This window comes from Syngnathus acus, chromosome 3 (assembly GCF_901709675.1).
Source record: "Syngnathus acus chromosome 3, fSynAcu1.2, whole genome shotgun sequence".
Classification (NCBI taxonomy): Eukaryota; Metazoa; Chordata; class Actinopteri; order Syngnathiformes; family Syngnathidae; genus Syngnathus; species Syngnathus acus.
This window is the reverse complement of record NC_051089.1, coordinates 1952246-1974638: the sequence shown is the minus strand read 5'-3', so window position 1 is coordinate 1974638 and position 22393 is coordinate 1952246. Positions and strand designations below refer to the sequence as shown.

General features: G+C 40.6%; 1 long non-coding RNA gene across 1 annotated transcript; it reads right to left on the bottom strand.

Moving 5' to 3' along the window:
• Positions 1-598: 598 nt before the first annotated feature.
• On the bottom strand, positions 599-11127 carry LOC119120580. The gene is made up of 3 exons (XR_005097545.1): positions 10948-11127; positions 10709-10831; positions 599-1016 (listed from the first exon to the last, which is right to left on the bottom strand). It is a non-coding gene; the product is annotated as an uncharacterized LOC119120580 (long non-coding RNA).
• Between the last annotated feature and the right edge of the window lie 11266 nt (positions 11128-22393).

Here is a 22393-nt window from a genome sequence, read left to right as displayed (position 1 = left end):
GTCATACCAAAGACTATAAAAATGGGACCCATTGCCTCCCTGCTTGGCACTCAGCATTAAGGGTTGGAATTGGGGGGTTAGATCACCAAATGATTCCCCTCTCCCCCAGGGGATGGATCAAAATCACATGGGGATGGGTTAAACGCAGAGGACAAATTTCACCACACCCAGATGTGTGTGTGACGATCATTGGGACTTTAACTTAACTTAAGCTAGCAATTTCATGCCACCATGAAACAACATGAAATTCTTGTCCAAAAATATTTGATCTGTCAACGTGCACAAATCTGTCCGTTCTCTGTACCATAGTCTAATGTCTGTAAAATCCAAGCAGATTATCTGCGGTCTCAAATCCAGGACATTAGCTATTTGTTTTATTAAGGGTCTCTTTTGCATTTTAGCTGGAAGTGATTGAGAGGGGAAAATGGAGCAGGGGCAGCCGGCTGATTTAAATCACATTGGATAGAGGGCACATAGATAATTGCTTGTCTGGCCCTATAGTCACGTGGAGCGGGCTGTTATCTTCTACTGGGAGATAAACTAGAGGGCAGCCCACAATGATAACAACATACCTGACTGTCAACAGATGAGATGTAAATGAACCCCCCCCTCCCCTTGCACCACTTTCTCCTCTCCCGAGGCTTCCTCCTTGCCTGTTATTGTTCAAATGAGAAGTGAAGTGTTTCACTCATTCACTGCCAACCCAGTTAATATCTTTGACATCTATAACCGTCAATGACACCGAACGAGTTAAGTGGCTTCAAAATCAGTCGACAGAAAAGCAGTTGCAGTGGTCATCTGTGAAGTGGTGTATGTTTTGGTGCCTATTTGTCAAGTCTAATCAATAAAGGAAACATGAAGGGCTTTCTTACAGCAATATAATAATGATGCTTCATCGTTTTTGCAGCATCTCCTCAAGATGTCTCTTCCTCCACTCTATCACTTCCACTTTTCAAGGTTTGTGGAGGGTTGCCCCACTCAGCAGTTTCAGCAATAAAAGCCATGTCGGTGCTCATCTGAAACACGGAGAGTCAGTCTTGATTAAATAACCTGACAATGCGCCGAATGTCACTGTTGCCACGGAGACCAAACTGACCTTGGGTGGATGCAAGTAGGAAAAGGACATGGGAGGCGGCACTTGAAACCAAAAGACGACCACTTGTGTTAAAACCGGGAGACCGAGAATTACAACAGATATTATTTTTGGTTTTGTTGCATGCTTTCAAATGTCGCATATTGTGATGGGTTCCAGCTCATCTGTGACCCTGAACAGGATAAACGGCAGAATAGCCATGCGTGTTTCATGTATTGTATCACGACAGTGTCTGTTTTTATATTCTTCACTTTCTATTCATCCATCCATTTTGTGCACCTCTTATATAAAAAAAAAAAACCTTTTCAATAAACTGAACATCAGCAGACTACCGATTGGACGAAATGGGGCTTAATGCAACTTGGCACGAATGCTTTTCATACTGGATATGTCTCAGCCACATTATACAAAAATAATATAATAGTGCAAACAGCACAAGCAGTGACACTTCTCATTTGTGCTCATTCTTATATGCTGCAGCCTCCACGTTTCTACTTATAAATGCGGATTACGGGATTCTTGGAGCATCCGCAGAGAACACAATGCATAAAAAATAGTTTTCCTAATGCTGTGTATCGGATTAAATACTTCCTGGGCCCAAGGGTGCAATAATGGAAGCAAAGTGCAGTGACAAAAAAAACTGCTCTGAACTTTTGGCAGGAGTTTAGTGTCTTTATTTTATTTTCTCTGCCGTCTGAAAGACTTAAGTGTAAATGTGACATGGGCTTTGCATCACATTATGGAAATATTTCAATGTAATAGAAGAAAACAGAGAGAGACAGAAAGAGAGAGACGGAGGGAGAGAGAGAGAGAGAGAGAGAGAGAGAGAGAGAGAGAGAGAGAGAGAGAGAGAGAGAGAGAGAGAGATTTAACAGTACACAAAATTATTGCTATACCACAGTTGGTTTGTTGATTATTATGAAATCCAACACACACACACACACACACACACACACACACACACGGAAAGAGAAAAAGAGAATTACATCATTTGTTAAGGTACTGGTAATGAACGCAAGGAAGACATGCAGAAAGTGAGAACCATCCCTAAATCGTCACACTTGTTTGTAAGCACAGAACGCGTCGTCATTGTCACCCCACACCCCCTACCCCCCATTTTCCGTCTGTTCCACCTGCTGGATGCTTGACAATGAGTTTTGGTGGAATACGAATGGGAAGAGGAGCCTTTCATTATTATCATTCCCGCTGTGTTCCTGCGTGCGTCTGCTAATTGATTGGCTTTTTCCTCATGATTTCTTTCAGAAAACAATACAGCAGATGAACATTTATTTGCCATTGGGGGATTGCTTCCATTGTTATCATTGAGCATCAATTACTAGACCGGCAGCACAACACGTACGTACGTCATGGTGCACAGGCAGGGGGGGACTCGCCGTCTTATACACGGAACATTGTTTTATTTTTTACAACATGGTCCATTATTTATTGTTGTCAATCAATCATGAGCTGACAGGCTCAGTGTTCTTAATCATTTTATAAGCCCAGCTGGGGTGAGACTTTGTGGGGGGGACGGGCAAACTGTTCTAAGTTTCCTAATTAGCCAGAATAAATTGGAGAAGAAAAAAAGGAGGACAGGAAACAACAGAACAAAAGGCTAAAATTCTCTTGATGAAAAATCGTTAAGCAAATTTGATCCTGTCTTTTATCATGAAGAGGCCTGATAGAAAATGTCAAGGCCAATTCTTTTTCACAGTGTGCACAGCTGATCATATGTCAAATGTTACTTTTCAGTAGCAAATACAATCATCAACAAGGTTTAACTAGTTCTGCTTTAAAGCCGCAGTTCTCATGCGCGGCGCCTGTATTGATCCAACACAGGTATGTCCTACTCCTCACATGCATAATCAAAGTCAGCCGCATTGGGCTCACTCCAATCAATAGCTATTCCGACAGCGTAGCTCCAGAGCCACAATTCATAATAAATGCAACACTGCAGTATATACACCTGACCTCTTTGTTATGACAGCGCTTATCCAAACATGATCATAACAACGGCTGAAATCGATCAGAGCCAAGTTCACAAGGAGGTGAGTTCACTTATGCCAATTAACAAAGTTAAGGCATCGTATTTTGTGCCACCAGAGAGAAGAATCTGATTCAAAAGGGGGAAACCCCCCTAGAAATGAGTCAAAACACGATCCAACCTTGAAGGTCCCTCTAGCCCACCGGTGTTAAACTCAAGGCCCGTGGGCTAGATACGGCCCGCCACAACATTTTATGTGGCCCGCAATGTTTGTTGTGTAGGTGATACTATAAAGAATATGAGACGTTCATACATTTATTTAGGTTTTATGGCCCTCCGAAGGAAACTATGACTACGATGCGGCCCGCGACAAAAATAAGTTTAAATAACCCCTGCTCAAGCCACTCGACGGCGGCAATCCAGTTCAATCGTGAGGCAATAAAAATGGAGGCCACCTGAAGCCAGCGTGCTTATGCTGAGGTTGTATATATGCCGGGACTGAATTTGCATTTGTTATTTTCTAAAATATGTTATTGTTTTCAAAGTGATATTAAATCAATCAACTGTATCAAGCATATTCATAAAAATAATTAAAAAATTAAAATCAATAAACTGTATCAAGCGCATTAATAATAATGATAATAAACTGTTGAGTTCTGCCTTGTGGATTTGCATTGATTGTATGAAACTAAATAAGCTAACAAAATGCTATTTGCATTCTAAGGTAAATCCCAAGCGAGGTGCTCTTTAGACAAACACTGCCTGGTTTTGCAAAATACCAAGACATTGTAATTCTATTCAAATGACTTCTCGCAAGGTTAACATTGCATTTTTTGCTGCTTCACTCCAATTTGCCTCATGACTGCTCAGCATCGAGCCAAAGACACATCCAGAAAAGCAGCGGTAAACAGAAAACAGTATTGTGCCGAGTTGAATTATTTGTGGCTTCAAGAATGGAGTCAAGTTTGCCGTACATGATCATTAATTTCTAGATTCGATCAGGCCAGTGGTTATATTTTAGCAATTAAACGATGTGACTTTTGTGTAAATATCTCCAATTCGCAAGTCTTTGCCCAGGCACTTGAAATCCTCCAAAATCCAGTTGATGTGTTGAATGGCTTGTGAAGTAAGTGGCATGAAAGAGAAATATCTCCTTCCACCACTGCTCGCACGCACTTCATGTGAGAACTGTAGCGTTGTGAGTGAGGGATTTGAGTCTGCTCCTTTGACAGCTTGAAAGCCAGCCATCCAATCTTAATCCTATGGGCAAAATGCTCTCTTGCAAAGGATTCTGTCATCTGCTTTTAACCTCTAACACCAAATGCAAAAAAACACACACGCCTGTTGAAGTTGGACATCTTCTCGCAATCTTTTATGTGTTGCTATGGTTTTATTAGAGTTTCCTTTTCTCACGGTCCCTCTCACAAAATTGGTTGACTGATTATTCTGAAATTATTTATTTCCGGCAAGAAAACAGGCAAAATTTTCTCTACGATGGATTTTCGACTAATTGTGGGCATTTCTGTACGAACCCTTCCTTAACCAATTAGCCGCTAATTGGGGTGTCAAACTCATTTTTCGTCGTGGGCCGCATCGTAATCATAGTTTCCCTTGGAGGGCCGTTATGATTTTAAAGTGAAGACAATTTGTAATTTTAGTAATAATACAAAGTCTATGCAAAATTTATCTTCGCGGGCCACATAACATGATGTGGCGGGCCGTATCTGGCGCCTGGGCCTTGAGTTTGAGACCGATGGATTACAGCTTTAATTTGAGAAAAGTAAACTCCCTTATTTGACAATTCTCTCTTCCAGCTTCCAAAACCACTAGAGTACAGCAGCATGTTATGCATTGCATTGAGGATAATTTAATAACACACACACACACACTCGGCTCAGCGGATCCATATCAGAAAGAAAGAAAGTAAAACTCCCTTTCCAAGAAAAGAGTCTTGCTGTACCAAGTGATCTCAATATTCTTTAGTCTCGGGGGAATCAGATGAAATCTGGTGTTTTCTTCCCTTGGTTCCTTAATAGGTCTCCTGGGCTTCCCAACCAATATGTGGGGAAAAAAAGAAAGTTTAGGGGGGAAAAAAAACATTGATAATTTCTAATTTATGCATAGGGAAGTTGTTTAAGATACACCTCACTAATGCTGTTCCCTTTCCCCGCTATCCCCTAGACATTTTCGGACTTGTTTTGTTTTAGATGCAAAATCTGCAAGATCTTACCTTCTGCCATCGCCATATGTACTTTAGCTCAACACAGATAACCAAATTAGCACACAGGCTTTGTCCTGCTTTTGAAAATGTAAGTGATTTTCTCAAATAAATCTGAGCGCGAACCTTTATTTTAGATCCGAAAGAAAATTTGAAGACATAAACACATTTCTTTTCAACAAATTGACATGTAATAATAGCTTGCGTTAGCTGCAAGGCCACCACTCTCATCTTAACCACTCACATTTTCCTCTGGAGGAAAAAAAAACAATTGAACTCACTGTCTTTTTTCATTTCGGTCCTTTTTAGCTAGTAAAAAAAAAAAAGGTGAATAAAAAAAAAGATTTCCTGACTGAAAGTGTTATTTTGATCTATGTCCTCAAAAGCTGCCTAGTAGGAGTTTTTGTATGATTCTTGGTGTAGATTTTATTTGATAAGGTCTGTGGCAGTGATGACAGAATTTCTCCTTGAAAATAATGGTGGTGTTGTGTTTGCCAACCACCACAAGTTGTTCCATTGCCAGTTATTTTTACTCTATTAACCAGTCGAACCGAAAACAAAACCACCTGCTGATAGTTGTATGAATAAAAAAAAATCTGCAAGAGAAATCTTCTGGTATTGTAGTGTGGAAAATCCAGATGTGATGCTCAGCACATTGTCTAGTGTGTTTTTTTTTCCAGGTCAACATGGCTGAGGGTTAGAGTTAGTGGCTGCAATTTGAAGATTGCCAATGAGACTCGTTGTTCTCCCCCCGCAGACCTGTCAAAGTGTCCTTGAGGGAGAAACAGAACCCCATTTGCTCCATAAGATGGGTCTTCACAACTCTGAAAACTGTGAAGGATTATCCTCTACCTCTTTGAACTTATTTTCCTTTTTTGGTTTTGGGGGAGGGCATTTTCCAGGCAACTTAAAGCAAAAAAAATATTTGTATAAGTGATTTTATACCAGATTCTACCCAAAGGAGTTAGACGAGAACTGCTTAGAAAGCGCCAATAAAAATGATAATGACCCAAAAACACAACAGTTAAAAACACCAAAAAATGGCCACCAGTAAAACATTGGACTGTTTTGAAGTGGTCTCAGGCATTCAACATGGGTATTTTATTTAAATATTTAAAAAAATAATTTGTTTTCAAACCAGACGAGTTAAAACGTTTCAAATATTTTAAAAAGTTTCTTTTTAAAAGTCAAGACAATTTGCAATTTTAGTCATTACATGAATTTGATGCACAATTTGTCTCCGTGGGCCATATAAAATGATGTGGCGGGCCGTATCTGGCCCCCGGGCTTTGAGTTTAACACCTGTGAGTTACAGGAACAGAAGGAAATTTTGTTTTTCTACTTTTTGAACAAAATATGCTCTACAAAGACCCCCCAAATCCTCTGGTATGCGCATAAATTAGGGCCCTATGGACATGCTGGAGAGCGCCAAAGTTCGAGGGCAACATGCAAGTAACCGCTTTGATGACTTGCTGCGATGTTCCTCTGCAGTGCTTAGGAAGCTAACAGGCGCTTTTGCATCAACATGTTCCATATTTTTGTTCTTTGAGCTGCCTGGGTGTCACACTGTGCCTTTACAAAGCACACCGCTGTTACAAAACCAGCCTCCATTAGAAGAAAAAAAAAAGTGACCAGAATGAAACACAAAAATACAAATTTTGCCAGTTCACAACAACTGCACGAAATGAGATTCAAGCCTCGCAAGGAGAACAAAGAAGCAATATTGTTTGCCTCCTTTGTCTCCCGGGGTCACAAGCCTGGCTCGTGTCCATCGTCTCTCACTACCCCAAGGCCAGAAGAATATTGTCCTCGTCTTCCTACAATGTGATCTACCTTCTACAGAGCCATTATTCCAGCTGGGATTATTCTTCCTTTCTTTCAACTTCCTCCCAGTGACAGATGGGACTATAACTCGGATCAAATCCTTGAAGGCAAAGAAATTAGTGCCTTTCATATGGATCCAGAGTAGCCAGACACCAGGGATGCTTGGCAAGCAGTAGGAGATGGGTTGAAGCCTTTCAGTATCATACATCCTTCAAAAAAAAATGGTAAAAGACAAATACAAGGCGACGATATAATAGGGACGGGCCTGACATATTGTCTCTATTGTTTTGTAGAACAAAAGAGCCGCGTACATCAATATAAATAGAACGCACAGGGTGACACGCACGCTTATGTGTATGTATTCCCCGACTATTATCATACGCACACTCACACACACACACACCTCTGTGGGCTGGTGATAACTGCTCAGCCGTGTGTGCTCCAACAATTGTCAGACTGCCAGGGCAGAGTTAGCCAGTTAGTGAAGAAGAGGAGGATGAAGGAGCAAGCTCTGAGTGGCACCATCGAGTGGGTACAAGGAGAATTGAATGGTGCTGTGGAGAAGGATTGGCAAGCGGGAGAACTGCACGAGGTGGGGTCAAAACATAACAGAAAGAAAGCGTGACAAGGAGTGTACAGTCGTGGGGAAAGGCAAGGGGGATAAATAGGGGCACAAAAAAAATGGTCAAAAATGGAAAGAAAGCCGAATTTTCAACAATGCGGGGAAAAAAGTTGCCGTGTACTTTACATGGCAAGAGTCGGCTCGCTGGAGTCCATTCGGGAGATCAGCGCATGCAAAATAAGATTTTAGTGGTTGACAAAGGTCACGTCTTGTATCTTCTCGTCCACTGACTCAAACCTTTCTCGTGGTTAGCAGCCTGTCATCAACTGAATATGATTTATATGTTGTACTGGAAGTGATTTCAAGGCCAACTGATGCCAGGCTCTTTTATTTAAAACGTGCTGATTAAAAACATATTCATTGTTTTTTCACCGTCACACTTTACCTCGTCTCAGATTATGCCAAAGATGCGGAGCAGGAGAGATAAAAGAATGTGGTGTGTGTGTGTTGGGGGGGGGCATACTGCAATTGAAACTGTCCTATGACCTCATGGTCAGCAGTCTACTAGCACCACCATGTGGTTGAACAAGCAGGGTCCACTAGAGAAAAACATCCCGAGCATCGCCTATGCTGGAAACCTTTTGAAGTTGCTCTCATGTCTTGCTGATGTTTTGCGGTAAACACTTCAAGCAGTCGACACAAAAACAGAACACATGCATACTGTATGCGAATACACCGAATACACAGAAGCTTGCTTTGAAGTGGTCCTTCACTATATGGGTCGCTATGGTGATGCTCTATCCTCAATTTGTCCATGTCAACAACTGACCTGCTTTTCTTTACCCCCCCCCAAATCCCGCAGCACCAGCACCCCCCCACTTCCGAGCTGCACACTTAAAAAACCTTTTAGCTTTGGATAAGGCAACCGGTTCAGGTTATAGGAATGGGCGGAGAGGTGCGATTGATGACATGAATGTCAAGTATGTCATGTGACTTTTAGACATATATAATAATTAAAAATAATTAAAATCAAATAATATTATAACGTATTCTGGCACTGATATAATAATAATAATAATAAATTAAAACCATTTAATAATTCAATAATTTTAATAATTTTAATAAAAATATTTAAGAATAAATGTATAATAAATAATTTCGGTTTTTGTATCCAAACGTCAAAAGTCTTTCAAGGCCACAAACATTTGAAGATTCATTATGAGGGCACAGATTTTCTTGAATAAACGCTTTCTTGGAAGTCCACAAAATTTAAGTGCAAGCAGAATCTTGGAGACATTGTGCGCAATCAGCGCGTAATGACCCGCTGCCACCCAACTGTCGTTTTATGAAGTACGTACATCCATTGGACACATATCGCGACGCTGACATGCACGGGTCCTATTCTTCAAGTGTCGGCTCTGTGAATTTTCTCCACAGGGTTGCAGGATGGAAACAATTCCGTCCCTTAAGTCTTTGACAAAGCTGTTTTTTTTTATATGTGCACTTGAACATGGACGGTAATTAAAATGTATCAGTCTGTTTCGTAACGGCAACAAATGTGAGAATAGAAGATTACAAATTATACATAAACAAAAAGGAAATCTTCCTTTCAATAAATGTATTTCATTGCTTGTCCCCCCCGTTACGTAAATGAAGAAGAAATAAATAATATAAATTAATAAATAAATAAAAATCAGGAAAAAATAAATAAATAAATAAGAATTAATAAAATTATTAATTTAAAAAATCTAAAGATAATACTACAGTACATCAACAATCTAATCACGACCAGACTATACGACAAAGGAAAGCTACTTTTTCTCATCTGATGTCTGTGTGACAAGTTAAATCTCCACACACCTACAAATCTCTTTTTTTCCTCACTTTGCACAATGATTTGGAAGGAAAAGGGTAAATCGATGGAAAAACTCAATCACATTTCCTTATGTAAATATCCAAGTGACCCCCTCCTCATTTTACCACATTGTTAGCATACAGCCCTGTGGCTCCTCTGGTGCGAAAATACGCATGGGAGGAATTAACATTTACTCTCCCAGTCTCCAAATGGCAGCTCATGCTTGGACTAGCTGAGAATGAGAAAATATTTGAGCGATAGCGATTAATAATTCCTCTTGCAGAGCAGTAACATTTGCTTTTGGGGTCAGTGAATTGACAGAATGGCTTTCCTTGGGAACAAACGTGGCTTTTGTTGTCGTTTTAATCTTGCGCAGTGAATGTCGATGAATCTTGTTGCCGTTCGAGTGGCCTCATCGCTGTTAACCCCGGTGTGCTAAACATTGAAACTGTAGGATCGTTCGACATGCTGTTTAAATGGAAAGGCCTGTCTAACAGCGAGTGAAGACATGTAACAAATGAGTGTGCGACCATTCATCAAGGTAATTAGTACACATGGCATTAAAAGAGTAAACGAGTGTAGATGAGACACGAGCGCCTGCTGCAACGCCACGGGAACCACGAGAAGAGCCCCGTCCCCCTGCTACTCAAGATGTTTCACTCAAGGCAAGGGAAAAAAGCTGCACATGGCTTTTCTCTATTCAGTTGCAGCTGGATCCTGCTGTGGAAATCTACTTGCCTTTTTATAAACTCAGAGTGTGGATGTGAAATCAACAACACAAAGATGCATAATCATCAGCTAGCTTTTCAACCGACAATGTCCATCTTTAAACAGCCTCGCCAAAGGTCATCGCAGATGGAGGAAATTACTTCTTTCTCAGAAAGGTCCCAATAGATCAATATGTCATTTTGTTTCAAGTCGTGCTGTCCTACTCTTGAAGTAGTTCAGGGTTTCAAGCTATGTTCATCCACCGACATAAAGGTTCAGCCATTTTTCTATACTTCTCTATTTATATATATTTATATATATATCAAATGAATAAAAAAAAAAAAATGAATATATATATATATATTCATTTTTTTAATTTTATTTTTTGCAAGATTCATTTTAGAATGCATCAGAAAATCTCCAGTTTATACGCTCACGTGTTGTGTGCCATGTTTCATCTGCACCTTAAGTGTGTCTAATCTCTTGTTTTCCACGGTGAGGATAGCGGCGTTTCATTTATCCAGGAGTCAAGCGTACTCAACTTCAAGGAGATGTGCACCTTTTGATGAGTGGGTCCAATATTGATGCTGATTAAAAAAGAGAAAAGCATATTAGAGCAAGGCTGTTATACGCCGCCTCCCAAGCAGAGAGCATGCTAGGCAGAGCATGAAAGAAATCCTTTGTAAGGCTAACCTTGGCTTACCTGTGTGAAGAGCGTCTTGATCAGAGTATCTGTCAGATAGGTCCTCTGACATCACATGCTCTATTTCTTTCACAACATCAGTCGTCTTCATTAGAGTCGAGACAGTTCAGTTCAGCCTGGAGAGGGGCAATAAGAGTCAGCCGCTCCTCCTCACACATTACTTGCTGAGGTGATGTCACAAGCCGCAGCAGTCACTGTTTTTTGTCTCACATCACACTTTTTGCTGTGTGTGTGCGTGCGTGTGTGTAAAGTCATTTGGCCTCGCTATTCCAAGTTTTCATTTATAGTCTCCAAACTGCATGGTTGTTAAATGAATATAACTCAACAGTAATGGGCGGATATACTTCACATTCCACTTTGGTCATATATATCATTGTCAGCTAGAACATGTTTGTTTTTTGGGGGATTTTTTATTGTTGTAAACAGTAGAATGCAAGCAATGCAATAAAATGATTATAACATCAATAGCTGCACTTAGAGTGGGAAAAAAAAAGGCACGCTGCTATAAAAATGCCAGTTGGTCTGATATTTACAACAATCATATAAAGCTGTACAGTTCAACGCAAAAAATATCACCAGCCTGCGTCTCTTGCCGTGAATATTCTCATTCACCCGGGCAGGCCATTTTGTTCGCAGGGCACTAAATCGATTGCAACCGGACTGTTCTTTTGCCTGGCATCTTTTGAAAAACAGAAACTCTGCACAAACTGACCAGTTCTTCCCTTTTGACACATACCACCCACTGGAACACAAACGGCGTTGTCAGAAGCCGACAACACAGAGCTGATCACGTTCCAACCGGCCCTCAGGCCAAAGAGAAAAACCAATACACCTGAGGGGGGCCATCAAAACCTGTGGTGACCAAAGATGATACTGAAAAAAGGACATGATGTTCCAGAAAGCAACAAGAGCAACGTGACTGGTGAATAAAAGTAACAGAGACCAAAAACATCGCCAGGTGGATTTGAGGATTTATAAGAAATGCGTCATTTTGGTACCCTTAATCAAAAAGGGGCATTCTATTGGAGAAAGTCATGACGTCTCAACACAGACAGAGGTCGAGCCTCAGCTGTCGAAATGCACCTCAAAGCGAGACGGCGCCCTTTTGAGGACAGCAATGTTCATATTCTGGCCAGAAAAGACAGGTGGTTTGAAAGTGAGCTCATTTATTTTAAAATTGAAAGACTCTCAGAACAGAGGTGAAGGTTTTTGACGATTAGAACAAACAAACAACAGCAGCGTTTGGCTTTCAGGTGCCTCCAGCGCTATTTTACAAGTGAATGGAATATTAAAGAGGGTGAATCCACCTCAATGATTCTTGTTGCTATGCAGAGGACTCCCTCTCAAGCCTCCTCAACAACTGTCTTTTTTTTTTTTGTATCCCAAACCGGTGATACCTACCATATGTTAGTATGTCTTGTGCACACGCATCTGTGTAGCATCAGTACATCAGTTTATGTGCATTTTATAAAATTTGTTTAAGAACTTGAACTTTAAAGTATTGATAAGATCACTTAAAAATCAGCCTTTGTTGACCTTTCGGGTTTTAATTGAAAATTGAGTTTGCTTATTCAGCACTCAATTACGTTAACACACGTATTAAGCCCCCGTCATGTCTATCATGTTTGGCTTTGTTATTTGATTTTATTGTTTAATTTATTTGAGTTTAATTATTTTATTATTATTTATTTTATTTTATCCATCCATCCATCCATCCATTATTTTATTTTAATTTATTTTAATTTATTTATTTAACAATTTGTTTAATTGTTTATTTTTATTGTTTTAAAAAAAAGGAAAAGTGCTGATGAACAAACGTCCTACTGGGACTAAAAGCCTCATAATGTTCTTGAAACATAAATCTTATTAGAACTTCTAACATCAAGACAATCTACTTGTGAACAGATAAAAATTATGAGTAGGGCATAAAATAAATTTGAATCCAAAATAAACATTGTGAGGAAAGCAAACAACTCGAAAAGCATTCATATGCATGGAATGTTTTTGACAAGAGGAACTAAAAGCCTTGCGTGTCAGGGGAACAAACAAATAAATGTATTCGGGAATCTTCTGAAACTTTCCAATCCACAAATAATCAACAATGTTGTTTTTACCATGCAGGAAACCCCGCATAATCATTGTTCGGCATTTGCAATTTCATGTATTTGCATATTTTGGGGGGGGAATCTCATCTAGTGTCCCCTTTAGGTAAAATCTAAAAAGTCACAGTTCTTAGATTAAATTTATTGATATTGTTGTTTCATGTTATTGATCATTCTGATTACTCTCAACTTTTCACAAATTGTGTCAGGGCTCGCTCCATAATCACTTTGTTTGACGCAGACATGAGCGTATTGCTCTCTGCTTCTGAATCGACAAAACATGTTTTATTCATATTTACTTCATAACACAAATTCACATGACACTTCTTCTTTGCATCCGAATCTATTATGCTTTATGAATAATGGAGTTTCATTACAATCTAAAAATGTTCTTTATCCTCCAACCATATCCTTATTATCAAGTTGTCAGGGCCTTAATTTCATTTCCTCCATTGATGAATGTGAAGTCATTGGGGGTCGGAGAAACGGAAGCTATTTTGATACCTCATCCAACCGTGATTCCTTTGGGAAAATAAGTCGACAGCGTGATAATGCTCATAGCAGTCTGTAGAACAAAAATTAATTTAGAAGGACTTCAGGCCTCCTGTTGAATGAAGGGAGAGTCCATTTTTTTTCTCCAGCCTGCCTTGGATGTATCTCGTTTGTACTGTTTAGAGTTGTCTCATCTCATCCACCATGCGGAGAGTTTGGCTCATTGGTAGAGTAATTGTAATGCATACTGTATGTGTTAGACGCAGCTTCAACACTGTGTAGAAAATGAAACAAGAAGTCACGCTGTGATCAATATGCTGTATAGAATTCAGAAAGGTTCCTGGGCTGCTGTCGTGAAAGATAGATTTCAAATCCAGACTACAGAGTAGAGGTAATCCCTCTGGAGTCCAACACACTTTCCTGGACTTTTCTGTCTCCTGCATGGATTCAAAATACATTTTTGGGGAGGCTAGCAACATGGAATGGTGATTAGAACAGCTGCCACACAAGTCAGAGATTCTGAGTTTGAATCCCGGTTCGAGAGTTTGTGCTCACGAGTCAAATGAGGACAAGGAGTACAGACAATGGTTGATAGTGTACAGTTTCTCTCTTTCACGACAATGCTGCAGCTGTTTGCCTCAGGACAAAGACAACATCTTGACTCTTTTTCGACACCATTAATTGGTTCAATATGTAAAGTAGCCCGAAGGTTAATTATTTGCCACTGTTCAGCTATTTTATGGTCACTATATGCATCTAACCTCTTTTTGCCAGTAAAGGCTGGCGTTGAATTTATTTAGCTACAGAAAAAAAGAATATTAGCTTTCTGAAGATATATAACCCATAACAGAAAGTTTGCTTTATGTGGATTAAATATTTTCTCTGCTAAATGCCAACTCAGCAAAATTGCTTGAGCGACACCATGTTATTTTTGCTGTAACATTCTCATGAGAGTGACAAAAACAATGCACTTTTTACAGCTTTTCAGAGCTGGGGATAATTTTAAGTGACTTAATGCTCTATTTATTCAATCATAATAATGTATCATCCAAGGGAGTAACAGAGCTGCATCAGTCCCTGCCACCCCCTGGGGCAACAGATGTTTCACGGCCCATATGGTGCCTTAATTTCTTTCATGCCTTCTCCGAGTCTGTGTGTGTAATCTCAACATTTGTTTTTCTCTTGTTCTAACAGGAAAGAAAAACAACATTCAGACAAACTCATGTTTATGTGTTTGCGAGCATATTCTGAGTATGGTGGACGTCCGTTTTTCATTAAAAATAGGGGTTGGATAATGAATGAGCGTAAATAATTGATGTTGTCCTTGAGGTCACTGCAATGTCTAAAAGTGATTGTAATTGGTCAAAATGATGCCATAACATGCTTAGGATCATCTTCAAATGTTGCTGTTCCCTTAAAAATACAAGGAGTATCTCCAAGCTAAATTCGGACATACACAATGAAGAGTACGTGCAATAATAATTCTAATGATGATAAGTTCATAAATCCAAATGTTGAACTAAGTTCACCATTTCCAAATTATAGTAGATCATTTTGTGTTTGTTCATTTTTTTCCTGCTGTAAGCCACTCCTCTCAAAACACGTCCTCCTTGTTGACATTCATATCCCGATAAGAGTACTTCTAGTTTTGACCATTAGCATGTTCAATGACAGTCTTTATGGTGACATTTCAAAATTGTCTCTGATTTGACCTCATCGCCTGAGTCTGTCAAAAGCCAGAACATTAGTCATTACTCAAGTGCTATGTTTAGGCATTTCATATTTCCAAGCCAATCCAGTAAAAGTTAATAACATCCAGCCTCCGCGCGTCACTGCCACAGTGGCACTTGTCATTGCCGTGTCCCGCGGCCTCATCATCTCATGACACTTTTGTGCAGCGAGTTTTCTTGTCACAGCATGTCTACGGATCTGAACACCTGCCATTCATCTCCCGGGATAGCAGGCCTCGGTTGCCGTCACCGCTCGCCAGCCTCCCCTGCTGGGATTTTTCTCATCACAGTTACAACAGCAAACTGGAAATATCTTTCATTCCATTATCATGTAATTCCGCAGACAATTATCATACAGAGGGAACTGAACAAAGCTTTTCTTTGTTTGCTCAAACCAGTGCGCGATGTGAGGAGTCAATTTGTGAATGCTGGGATCTTTTGTATAAATGCTCCGGCAGCACCTCAAGCTTACCCGAGTTGAGTGCAAACCACTCGAGGCTAGCGCCGCGGTTGCCGCAATCTTCTCATCATTACTGACAACAATACGACAACCTTCGTTTCCTGTGGACAATTTCAGTGTCATTAAAGACAACAGCTGCCATCCATCATTTTCTTTCACAATTCCACATGACATGTCTGATAACACAGACACCCTCTGCAAGTACTTAGCCTTGACAGAAAAGTTTCCAAGTTATCGGTCGAGAGATGAACGCACGCTTCCCTCAAAAGTGAATTTGTAAATTATTAGCCCAAGCTAACGTACAAGTGAAGGAATATGCAAATGATGTAGCCAAGTGTTCTATGCCGAGCGTAGTCACAGCTGATGTTTTTAAAGACAACTTTTTCTTGTTGCTGTTTGGTTTTTAAATGAAGAATTGTCACACGATATAAAAGAAAAACAAATGTGTATCCTACTCGGAATACACTTGTCTGTTTAAAAAAAACACACACACACAAAACACCGTTCGTCCCCTTTACTCTGACAATTCTCTTGGAATTTTTCGGTGTTTCTCAGGACCGTGTTCTATTTATCTATCTGTCGGAGCAGCATAGCTTTAACCCCATTCCTTTCCTCTCATTGCCTGAGGGCAAAAGGTAAAGGGAGGTTTCTATCACTGGAAAGCCCAGAGCTGCAAAAGGCTTTCAACTCCCACCAATTGAACCCACGAGCCGAGGAGCTGTCAAGGCAAGCTACTGAGCCATGTGAGAGACCAGTGAGGGGGAAGGAAAAGGCAAACGCCATTACTGTCTGTTTATGCCAGCCGAGGAGAGAAAAGGGGGGAGGAAACAGGGTCATTGAGCAAAAGAGGAAGAAAATTGCTCTGTGATCCAAACCGAGGAATCCTAATCAAGGAGCACTGACGACTACATCTCATTTGCTGTAAAAATGCGTAGCCGGAGTCTTTGAAATTAATGTTGTTGTCATGTGGCAGCTCGACCGTCTAAGTCAGCCAAATTTTTAATGGATGGAAAGAATCAAATGGTGTAACCTAGAATTGAGCTAAGGAATAAACACGAACAAAACTTTGCAATTGGAGCTGTCGTTGTTGATTTGATGATGAGTCATACGTCTCTCGGTGAATTCAACGGCGCGGTGAAACCAATTGCGATGGAGCAATCGGGCAATATTATGCTCAGTTTACGTCATCCAAGCTCCAAAAGAAAGAAAAGTGGGAACAATACTCCACTTTAAAAATCGGAATGTTTTTTTCATGGTTTTCTGTTGAAATTGCTTAGTGATGGCAAATGAAGCTTCAAATTTGCTTCACAAGATGTACTTCTTGACTCCTCTATCACCCCTTGGTTTGTCAAACTCAATCATTTTGAAAAAGACAGAAACCGATGCATCATAATTGATGAAGAGTGTATTAAAAAACAATATGGTCCTCTTAGGTACATAAAGCTAGAAATATATGACAGATACAAATATATGACAGATCAATGGCCTTTTCAAAAAACATTTGAACCGAGCCTTGTAATAGTTGCCCTTTTGGGTTCAATACAGTTTCCGTCAAATCGTACTGCCAAAAACGCATTGTGGCAATTCTGTTGAATCTTTCACAAAGCCAAAGCAGGCATCATATGGGAAGGGGGGGGGAAACAGTCAGTGTCTGCTCCCTGCCCCTGATTTTTCTCAACACTCTGCTTGACGACAGTGTGACGGCAGTGCTGCTGTAAGATCAATGGTGGCATGTCTGAAAATGTTTTGCGACATTCCTGCTCTGGCTTAAGATGACTGACATCACCATCACCCAGTCTGCTCTTGTTGAACACTCAAGAAACTGACTGAGACTGGTGTGAGCAAAAAAAAGCCTGTGATTCTCTTGTGTCACTGGAGAAAAATAATGTGGAACAGCATGTCTTGCAATTGTTTCGCTATCAATTAATGGTACATTTATTGCTGTTCGATACGTTACATGAAATATATTTCACTTAATAGTAAAATGTTTTTCTTTCATCCCTATGTCACGAAGAAATTGACACAACTGGTTTGAGAATGTTGAACTCACCCTGAGAACAGCGAGAAGCTGGAAATAATTCCGATCTCTCCAGATTGTGCCAGTAAAACTCGATAAGCAATCCAATTTTCATACAATTTCAACAATCTGCACTCTGTCCCAAAGTGGTCACATTTTATTGTCAGCTCCCCCTGAAAGATGTGCCTGCACAGTCTTTGGGCTGAAGGCTTTTCTTCCATTTATTCTCTCTGAGTGAAAATAAAAAACTGTGAAAAATTGTAAATGATATTTTAGCCAGGAAAGTGCATGAAAAAAAAGATCACTTGCTCCATAGAATTAGTATTGTGTATATGAATTCAAAACACGTGGAGATATTTTTTCTTGCTATATTTGAAATTTGTACCATTTGTCCCTTTAATTGTTCCTCTGTCCACATCAGCTTGCCTTACCCTGTCAGTAGCCGATAGCGTCAACCAATCAGCTCACTGTGTGCCTCAGCTGCATCTCATCTGAGTGACTTGTCTGGGTTTATTTTGCTTTGCCTTTTAGTTTCCACTTCCCTTTGTTTGGTTTGGTCCTATATTCAATCTATATATTTTTATATATATTATATATATATATATACATATACACATATATATATTTTTTTATTTTTTATTTTATTTTTTTAACTACGCCGATACAGAATCTTTTTTATAAATTACTATTAAATCGTCAGTTCATCCTGTCTCGTGGGGAACGTCATGCGTATTGCCACAGCTGTTTTGGAGTCACAGCTGTAAGCCAAAAAGACTTGGGAGGGCAAGGGAGCAGATGAGGAAGAAAATAGAAGAGGGAAAATGTGCATTTCATTATTACCCAAAATGCAACATCGATTCTGGATCAAGAGGGCTCGTTTGGAGTGTGAATTTAGGACAAGGCAAACAAAGATGAAGAAAATCTTAAAGCACTGGAACATGGGTTTAGGTGTACTAGAAATACCACTACAGCACAATCCTTTGAATTGATTGTACTGCCTCAACATGAAATATCCACATCCAATCAAGAAAAGAAGGCAAGAGTGTTGGGAACAGAATTGGTGAGTGAGCAAAAACAAAGGAATGAATTTTGATCAGGTACGCGATCCCAACCTGAGCCGAGCCCCGGCCATCTGTGAAAGCAAAAGTGAGCGCGGTGACCTCCAAAGTGTTGTTTGGCTCCAGCAGTAAGACATAAGTGGGTGAGGCGGCTAACAAGGTGATGTGAGGCGACGACCCCTTGCTGCTCTGCCCAACTGGCCATCACAGCTTGAGTTTTGACTCGCTGTGCATTTAGAGCTTCTCCGAGTGACCTTTTTATCCAGGTGGACGGTGAAATAAACAAAATCCTCAGGTAGGTAGGTAGGTCGGTCGATAGGTAGGTAGACCTCTCTGTGTCCTTCAGTCCAGAGAGGTGATCTTCCCACATAACAAGATGTAACTGAATAAGAGAAGAAAGTGGAAAAAAGATATAAAGGTCTGAGGGGCGGGGGTGCAGGGCACAGCGGTAATAGGTTGCATTATCCATATCTGCTGGGAAAAAGCCCGCAGAGAGGAAACTTGCCTTGTGAAGTGTAATCTTCAGCGGCCTGGTCCCTGTGAGAGCCAGCACAGCGAGTGGTTCTGGGAGGGGCCAGCGGACCCCTACATAAAGCAATGACTTTCTCCACGGTAGAGGATAGAAATAACACACACTGAGCATAAACACAGAGGGAGCTCATCAGACCATGCAGGAGCCATGACTGAAAGGTAGATTAGCAGTGATATATAGAGAAAATGTTGGGAAGGGGACTGTGGGGAAATTGGCTGGAGGCTGGAAAGGGATGTGAAGATGATACTCGGCAGCAACAGTAAATATAACAGAACTGGAGGGGTGGCGGCGGTGGTGTACTGGGAGCAAAATTGCGGCTCCAACGCTATACTGAGAATAAATGCGCCACACAGAAGGAGACGATGCAACACGCAGGTATGTCACAACAAATGCGGGATGACTCTATTGGCCATCTAGCTTCACCTCAAACAGAAACAGCACGATTTTCAGCACAAGAATGCACATGACTGACGGGTGGTTGCAAAGAGGAGTAATCAGTCCAGCATCTACATCAAAGTTGAAAGCCCATCTTGGAACACGGGGGGAGAGCTACAACATGCAGGGCTGTCCTTTTATCCTTTCCCAAAAGATTTGATCATTTTGCCTTCTTTGGGCTTTCAGGTGCCTCTGACTGTTGTTACAACGGAGTGGACACTAACGTTGGCAAATGCAGCCTGTTGAGTTATATTCTCAATTATATTTTGTTTCTTTTTTATGTTTTGATCAATTATATTTATTACTTTTTCGGATGACGGAAAATTTTGATTGATTGTCTCAGTTGGGTGTCAAACTCATGTTTGGTGCGGGCCGCATCGTATTCATAGTTTCCTTTAGAGGGCCATTGTGATTGTCAATTACTTATTTTATATACAGTATAGGCTACACAACAAACTGATGAATAACTAGTTTTGAAATCAGAGACTAGTAAAAACAGTTTAAAATTTTTAAAAAGATGAAATATTGGATACTTTTCTTAGCATTTTTTTCTATTTTTTAAAAGTGAAGACAAGTTATCATTTTAGTATTGATACATGAAGTCGATGCACAATTTGTCACATAAAATGATTTGGCAGGCAATCCGGGCCTTGAGTTAGACACCTATGATTTTTTTTATTGGCTTTATAATGTCTTCTGAATGCTCTCCGTAGATTCTTTTGTTCAGACAAATGAAAGAGATTTTCGTTGTTACCTGCTGCTGACAGTTTTGACCGCGCACACTTCCTCAGAGCTGTTTGACACCTATGGTCTAAGACACCTGTGTTAATGAAGTGGGCGTGTTTAATAAAGAGCTCTCATGCATGCAGCAGCAGTCGTTGTTGCAGTGAGTTGTGTGTTATCAGAGAGGATCACCCTCCTCGGCTTTCTTTGCTTTTATCCAACTTGGTGCACTTGCAAGGCTTTCGCACAAATACCTGCTGCTGTATTGCTACTCTGCCAACAAAGCCAAATGACTGTCGTTGGCTGGCAAGGCTGCTCTCTAATGAATTTTAACAAGTGGCATTTTGCTTCTCCAAAAAGTGAAATGTAGCCAAAAGGGATAAAATACTTGAGTACGACACGGTCAGCCTTGAGCTGTCTAATCCTCAAGCGTCAACTGATGAAGCCTGCTCAGATGGAAATGTCGACAATTTTGAATGTGTTAAAGCGTTTGATCAAAATGGAAAGATGTTGATGACTCAACACTTCTGAGTTGTTATCAGTTGTTAGTACTCACTGAGGAATCAAGAAATCTGTTACTAAACGTGCCATCACATCAATATAAAAAACTCAAATTACCACAAACCAACCACAAAGTGTTCCTGCAAGCTCAGATATTAACAGGTTTCGCCGATTTTTCATCAGCGAGCGTTCACCCTCCACAGCCATTTCAACGTCCGACTTCAATTGTTTGACTAGTTTTAGTGTCACTCAGCCAAAATTATCTTTGAAGCGATTTGCAGCCCACCTCGCAAGTACTCCCTCAACAAAGCACTTTGAATGCAATCAAATCAGAGCACATGTGCATGAGCAGATGAGGCAGCCGTTGATCCGTGGCCGTCAAGGCAACAAGTCCATTGAAGATGTTGATAGCTGCCTTGCCGTCGATTCTACTTGACCAGAGGACTCCGCCTTTGTGTCGTTCATCTTTCTTGTTGCGATTGGAACGCTCGCGGCACATGCGGGAGATTCAACTCGACTTCATTCCCATTTTCCACGTCCGACTCTGTCAACACCTGCCCTATAAATTGATTAGACTCACGCTAGGTCCTGATTATTAACTCATTCACTGCCATTGACGGAAATAGACGTCAAAGATCCATTTTAACTGGGCCGGTAGTGAATGAGTTAACGGTGGATCTAAAATTGAGTTGGCGAAAAAAGGTGAATTTGGCTTCCAAGCAGTGTTGCCAGTTGGTTGCAAAAGTGAAATAAAATCTCGGGTCTGAGAATGTCCCAGCCCAGGTATTAATTGCCAAAACCCAAAGTCCGATATCAGGGGCACCACGGAGACAACAGCGGAATCATAAAAGTCGGAGTGTTTCATGTCTGTATTTTTGACAGCTATCCGAAAATGAAGTTGAAAAAGTCAGCTGTCAGCTGACACATCTCGGGTTTTAAAAGAAGAGGCTAGCGAAATGAAATGGGCAGATAAAATCAAGAGAGACTTGGAAGATGTGCACACCGCCAAGGGAGATGGGCAAACCCGTCCGTCCACACAGGAAGGCGAGGCACTTGAAAGCAAATCGAGGTGCATGAGCAACTTGCCTGCGGGGGGAGAGTACTTGTTTGGTGTTGGCCACTGAGGTGGAAATGTGTGGATGGCCCGGCGTGGTGGATGACCAATGTTTTGATTTTGTGGGGGGGAGGCAGCGAGCAAGTTTTCCTTGAAAGCAATGTTTGCTTTTAGAAACAAACTATTGAAGTGACCAGGAAACGGGGTTGCGCAACTGGCTCTGAAAATAAAGCAGCTTGAACATGGCAAGTATTTTTAAACATTACCATCACGGAGAACCCAAATTTGTATTCGACTGTTGCTGTGATGAGGTTGAATCGTGTCATTGAATTATTAGCCTCA